The sequence below is a fragment of the Podarcis filfolensis genome, assembly GCF_964270895.1.
Source record: "Podarcis filfolensis genome assembly, chromosome: 3".
In the NCBI taxonomy this organism is placed as follows: Eukaryota; Metazoa; Chordata; class Lepidosauria; order Squamata; family Lacertidae; genus Podarcis; species Podarcis filfolensis.
In genome coordinates this window covers 67721132-67728144 of record NC_139606.1, presented here as the reverse complement: position 1 = coordinate 67728144, position 7013 = coordinate 67721132, and the positions used below count along the sequence as shown (strand labels likewise).

Genomic DNA, 7013 nt, shown 5'->3' with positions numbered 1-7013 from the left:
TAGATTTGCTGAAGGTAATAGCTCATTGGGAGTTTAGAGAAGATGCCTTCTCCCTTTCCTACAGGAAGTATTTAAATGTACACTGGAGGTGCCCTTCCGTGAGATTTTGCCCTAAATCAACAACAAGCTTTGAGACTGGTTTATTAAGAAACAAGTACGGTCATATGTTTTAATGTGTTATGGCTGTTTCCAAGTATTCCATTCAATACTTATTTGTACAGTAATTTTATTACACTTAGGATGTTAATATAGCCTAAATTTTTAAAGAATGTTTATGTGTGGGTTAATAACTGTATAATAAATATCACATTATTATCTTTTTAGATAAACCCTTGACAAAGGCATTTGTGACCAAAATGCATTGGACATATTGCAGAAATAAAGAACCTGTCCTTTTTCTGGCCTCTGTGAAATATATTTCTCTTTTGTGCACACTGTTCTTGAATGCTTCCCTGTTTTGCTGTGTTTTTCTAGGTGGACTGATAACCACAGACAAATTGCACTTCTCTTCTCTTCCCACCCCACACCCATGTCAGTCTAGGTTTTTCTGCCCTTGGTTTTCCCTATCAAGGGGGGTTATTGGGTTGTTTTTGTTTTGATTGTGTATTTTATGTTTTTATGTTGTGATTTTAACCAGTGCACCACCCTGAGACCTGTGGGTATAGGCCAGTATATACACTTTATAAATAAATTTTATAAATAATAATAATTAAATAGTTTTAGGAAGAACTGCTGTTCTTTTTGCACTTATAATACAGGTAGCATTCATTGCTGCATATTGTCTATTTATAATACATATAATGCATATTGCATTTATAATACAGGTAGCATTCATTGCTGCATATTGTCTATTGTCCTAGAATATGCTCTACAAACTGACCAGTGTGAGAGTGCAAACTCTCTAAATGTTGAAACCACTTCCTTCCAGGTAGCCCTGTAGCATATACATAGCACACGTGCGTAACAATGGAGGCTTTACAACAATAACAAAACTGGAAATTAGAGAAGCAAGAGAGGAACTTTCCCAAATTTGAAGAGTGTGTAAAAGAGTTTTACTAAGTGCCGTGGGATTATAGAGATTTCCCCAGCTACCAAAAAATGTCAAGATGTCTCAGGACTGCACCTTAAAGAGAAGCGAACATTTTGCCTCAATTATTTTCTGAAGCTTAAAAAGTCAGCCGCAGAGAAAGGCACACAAAGCATAGGTAAGATCCGGGCTTTGTTGTGGTTGAAGTAATGGTACTTTCCCCTGCGTAAACTATTCAGTTACAGTGTTACCTAGCTGCAAAATTAATGAACCTTGGACAAATGTAACATTTTCATGCTTTCTTATTAAAAATACAGTGGTACCTTGGGCTTCAGGTTACAGATGCTGCATGTTACAGACTCCGCTAACCCAGAAATAGTACTTCGGGTTAAGAACTTTGCTTCAGGATGAGAACAGAAATCGTGCAGCAGCAGCAGCAGCAGCAGCAGCAGCAGCGGGAGGCCCCATTAGCTAAAGTGGTTCCTCAGGTTAAGAACAGTTTCAGGTTAAGAACGGACCTCCAGAACGAATTAAGTTCTTAACCCGAGGTACCACTGTAAAGGGTGCAATCTTGCCTATTGTTAGGTCTCTTAAAATTCCATTGACTTCCATGTATGCAAAATTGCAGTCTGTGCACAGTTGTGGAGCAGACCAGTAACCAGAGATCTGCTCTGCCTTGATAAGATAGTGGAGTGAGATTAATAGGCCTTTGGCGCAATGAGGACTGCAGATCTCTACTATGACCAGAATCAGCTACTGTCTGTATATTCAACAGGCTCTTTCTCTGTTTCCTCAAATAGACATAGTGTTGATATTTATTTGGGCCAGTCACTGTGGACTGCATTCAGGGAAGCACAAAGCAGTATTTGTATGTGTGTTTTGGTAAAGTTCATGCGGGGAAAAATGCTTAAAACAAGTAGCTTGAATAAAATAGGACTTATTTTTCCGGGTTATTTGTTTTCTAACACATGGCTTTTAGCATTAGGTTTTCTCCCATTCATCCAGAAGAGAAGGCTTAAAAGAGAGTTTCAGAATGCAAACTAAAGATGTAATTCACAGGATTGTGTGAGCAAATCTGCAATTTCCTACACCTATTTACACAGGAGTAAATCCAATTGAACTCCGGTGTAATTTACTTCTGAGTAAATGTGCACAGGATTGCTCTCCACAGCTGTAGCCCTTTGCACACCTACTTAGAAGCAACTCCCCTTTGATCCTGTGGGTCTTATTTGGGTGTGCATAACAATATATTTATAGAAATTCACACACATTCATGCACGCAGGTTATTAGGATAAGAAGAACTGCAGTTCTGTGCAGTTTCCTGGGAGTAAGCTCCACTGAACTCAGCTGTGCTTACTTTAGACAGCATAACTCAGCACTTGAACAAAAGATTTTCAGCCAACTGAAATGCGTTCACTTTCTTTTAATTACGAATGCATACAAACTTGCAGAAATGTGTTAACATTTAATCTATTAGCATGAAGCAGGAACCAAATAAGAGAAAACCAAAGCCATAATGAGCCTCTGTTTGATAACTCTCCACATTCTCTGATTTCCTCTATGCTAATCTGTCACAAACAAACTTGAAATGTTTCATTATCTCCTCATTCACTTGCCAGAGCAAGGGAGGTCAGCCAATTCCCCAATGCTTTGGCAGACAACATCATTCTTTATGCCCTGAAGAATGCTTCCCCCTCTATTACACCATCAGAGAGGTGGTGAGAGGCTGGTTGGGTTTTCTTGGAATTAAGATCACTAGGAACTGATGGCACTTCTGTGATTATAAGGTTTTATTTACCTATACAGTGGTACCTCTGGTTACAAACTTAATTCGTTCCGGAGGTCCGTTTTTAACCTGAAACTGTTCTTAACCTGAGGTACCACTTTAGCTAATGGGGCCTCCTGCTGCTGCCAGCACACGATTTCTGTTCTCATCCTGAGGTAAAGTTCTTAACCTGAGTTACTACTTCCGGGTTAGCGGAGTCTGTAACCCGAAGTGTTTGTAACACAAGGTGTTTGTAACCCAAGGTACCACTGTATATACATGCAGTGGCATAGGGGGGCACAGGGGCAGTTTCCCCTGGCCGAATGTTGTTGGGGGTGCAAACTTTCAAAACCTTATGCTGCCTCAATACAGCTGCACACTTCCATTGCTGGGCTCCATTGAAAACGGCTTCTCCATGCGAACCAGGAAGTGACCTCTCCAGACAACGGAGTGTCTCTTCTTTTCTTATCTCTGCAGCTACAGTCTCCTGGGTGACTCCAATGCTGTTAAGCAGTTGAACATGCATGCATGCTCTGTCCTTTTCCCTCCCTCCCATCCCTCCCTCTGTGTGGCCCCGGGCTCTGGCAACCCACACTATGCCACCGTATACATGCAGAACATAAGATGGAAGATTCACAGCATCAACACTCCAATAGAGTGAACCTAGAGTGAACAGAGTAAACAGGATAGCATGGGAGGAGGTGATTCCTCTGGTATCCGGCTCCAACCATTTAGACCTTTAAAAGTAATCAGCAACATTTTGAACTGTGCCCAGGGGCAAAATGGTAGTTGGTGCATTAATTGCAGGCTAGGCATATTGTGGTCTCATGGACATGCACCTACTAATGTCCTTGAAGCTGCATTCTGGAATGACAAAATTTCTTCTGAAGTAGCCTGTATTGAACACAATAATTGCAATAGTCCAATTGTGATGGACGTAAGGCAGTGATCATAAACTTTGGGGGCCAGTGGACACATTTTCAGTGAACTCATACGCTTATCCACCCAGTTCGACCTCTTTAGCAGTCTTTTTTTCACAGCCAGAGTGTCAGGGTTGTGGGGAGAATCTACAAACTCCATTCAGCTTTCTCTAGTCTCAGTATGATATAAGATCAACATAGCTGCCTGAAGTTTTAGGTTCTCCTTGGGCACATGACTGTAGATTATCTTGGGGGTGTGGCAATGCACTCCTGCATTTCAAAAAGTCACCATTAGGCAATTCTACCAAATTAATGGTAAATAAGTTTTTTTGAAGTCAGTAGAAAGCCTTGTCCTATTTATTCTATGCAGCACCAATTGCATTTATGGGAAACTGTGGGGTATGCACCCCAAAGCTTAGAATGCCTCTTGAATATAGTTTCAGTCGCTTCAGAAAGATTATTCAAGAGAATGTAGCTTCAGTCCAGACCTGCCATTTATTGATGTCACATGGGTGATGTAAAGCTAACACAGAATGTAGTAGTGGTTTTGTCATTTGCTCTGCAGATGTTAAAGGCACAGCTGCTTGGGAGAAACATCTTACATTGACTACGGCATTGATTTTTTCAAAATGTAGATAACACCCTAAGAGGAAACTATGTCCTGTGGTGGTCCTAATGTATATGAAGGACTGTTTGAGGCCCCATTGTGTTATCTTGGGTAGGTGCAGCCTTGCACCATATGCTCCTGTTGCAATATTGGGCTAGGGATTTCAAGCATAGCAGGGATTTTTAAAGACACTTTGTAGCCTTGACTCCAAAACAAGGGCCTGGATATGATTAATATATTTAAGGGCAGGCAATGAGAACAGGAAATCCAATCTTCCCTTTTTTCTATATATAGTAAATGCCTTAAAGATAAGCACATAATGGCTTGTATAAATATATTTAAAATGTGTTTTGTAGGCACATATTTTCAATATGTTGTCATGATAAGAACCACATGTAGAGCCTGAAAAATTATGTGAAACTATGTCGAGAGCTTGCCCATAAGTAAAAGTTATGTGCAGTGTATGTATGTGTAAATATTTAGCTGGAAGAATTGGCCGCATGAGAACTGCTTCAGAATGATCCTGGAGACAGGAAGCCACAAATTATAGCTCTGAAATTTACCATGCTTGTATTTCTACATAAATAAAACCAACTGGAAAGTCTGAAAGAAAAAGAACACAAGTAGGGAGGGCAGATCAGAGAGAAAAATGATGTAAAAACAATTTCCTTGGCTCAGATCAGAGGATTTAAGCTTATTAAAACATGGAAGAACAGCCTGGGAATAAACAATCTTCCCAGCTTTAGTCTAAATTCTGTATAAGCTTAGGACTAGTTTGCAAAAAAATACTCATTTTCCACGTGATCAGTCCTAGCCATCCTTGAGAATATGGACAAACATAATCTATTTATTGTCTTAATATGGCTGTCTGCAGCAGCAATAATCTACATGCTTATTTTGACTCAATTATTCATAGAATCAAAGAATTTTAGAGTTGGAAGGGACTTGTGGTGGCTTATCGACCGGCAGTTACAACAATAGTAATTGCTTCTGGTGATATCTGTTATCACCCAGTTTGTACATTTTATATTTGTCCACAGCACTGTTGTCTTGACGATGTTTCAGTTTGTTTGGATGTATGGAGAAAGTGCTGTGTGAATCAAAGTTGGGTCAAAGCATTAATCTTTACTATGGTGATTAATGCCATTTGTTTTTTAGCACCAAGTTCTGCGACAATTAGGACGCGGGTGGTGCTGTGGTCTAAACCACTGAACCTCTTGGGCTTGCTGTTAGAAGGTTGGCGGTTTGAATCCCCACGACGGGGTGAGCTCCCGTTGTTTGGTCCCTGTTCCTGCCCACCTAGCAGTTCGAAAGCACGTCAAAGTGCAAGTAGATAAATAGGTACTGCTCCAGCGGGAAGGTAAACGGCGTTTCCGTGCACTGCTCTGGTTCACCAGTAGCGGCTTAGTCATGCTGGCCACATGACCCAGAAGCTGTCTGTGGACAAACGCCAGTTCCCTCAACCAGCAAAACGACATGAGCGCCGCAACCCCAGAGTCGTCCGCAACTGGACCTAACAGTCAGGGGTACCTTTATCTATACCTCTGAAACAATTAGATGGACATGCAGTAGATAACAGAATGCCCCATGCTACTTTTCATTGCAGGTTGGATGTGTGTGTCATATTTGTAAAGGTTTCTTTGCATAAGAAAACTGTCTCACATTGAAACCAGCAGGGAGCTGTTTGAGTTTAAAACTTCCTCTCTGATGTGCTAGGTTCTTTTCACTTGTTGGGTGTCTGTGTGGTGGAGCATCTAAAAATAGCATTCCCTACAAACATCTAGAAGTGGAACAGCCCAGTGTGTATAGACCATACACCAGGAAATTGTTGGTTGTTTCTCCAGTTCTAAAGCTTTGCTTTAGGTAAAATTGAAGGTATTTGTTATGAGCTTGCCCTTTCTGGCTCACTGCAAATGAGTCAGTCTCTATGGCTTTAACGAAAAGGATTGTGATTGGGAGTCTGGTATTTTGAGAAAAGCATACCAATGTTCCTTAATGACCAGGGCCTATCAGGAGGGCCATTTGGCCTGGAGCCTCTGTCTCAAAGGAAGCCTCAGATTCAACGTGCTGGTTTTTTGGCAAAGTTTTGCAACTCATTTTTGGACCAAAATGTGACACTTTCACAGCTTAGAACTGTAGATTTAAGTGAGGAAGAGATGTGATTTGCTAAAATACATTTCACATTCCATCTGTATGTTTAGTTCTCAGACTTCCTCTCATGCAGATCATTTCTATGCCTTGCTTTGAGTCGCAAGCAAGCAAGGAGGCAGCTTTTGGTGGTTGAATGCCTTGGTCTGCCTTGCAGACCAAGAGGAGAGAAAACTGAGAGCTTCTAGTTGGCGTTAAATGGAAACGGGTTGGAGGGCAGCTTTTGGCAGACTGCTCAACTTTCTCTGTATGGAACCTCTGCCTGCAACAGAATAATAATAATAATTTTATTATTTATAGCCCGCCCATCTGACTGGGTTTCCCCAGCCACTCTCTGCATGTATATTTGTAAGTAAGGCAAAGATTACAAAGAAACTATAAGTTTCCACTGTTCTCTCATACAAAGGAATTCAAACCTCTGGCAGAGTGAGATGATAGGTAGGAATGGGAGAATCTGCCAATTTCAGCTCCTCTCAATTTCTCATGTTTGCAAGCTGGAGAACTGCATGCAGAATTTGGATAAGTTTGAATTTCAATGAATGGCT

At 40.9% G+C, this 7013-nt stretch overlaps 1 protein-coding gene across 1 annotated transcript in view; it reads left to right on the top strand.

The window, feature by feature from the left end:
* Positions 1–1184: 1184 nt before the first annotated feature.
* IPCEF1 (interaction protein for cytohesin exchange factors 1) overlaps positions 1185–7013 on the top strand; it is a 54850-nt gene continuing 49021 nt past the window's right edge. Inside the window, exon 1 of the mRNA XM_083608015.1 lies at positions 1185–1205. The gene's annotated coding sequence lies outside the window, so the exon portion shown is untranslated. The remainder of the gene's footprint in view (positions 1206–7013) is intronic.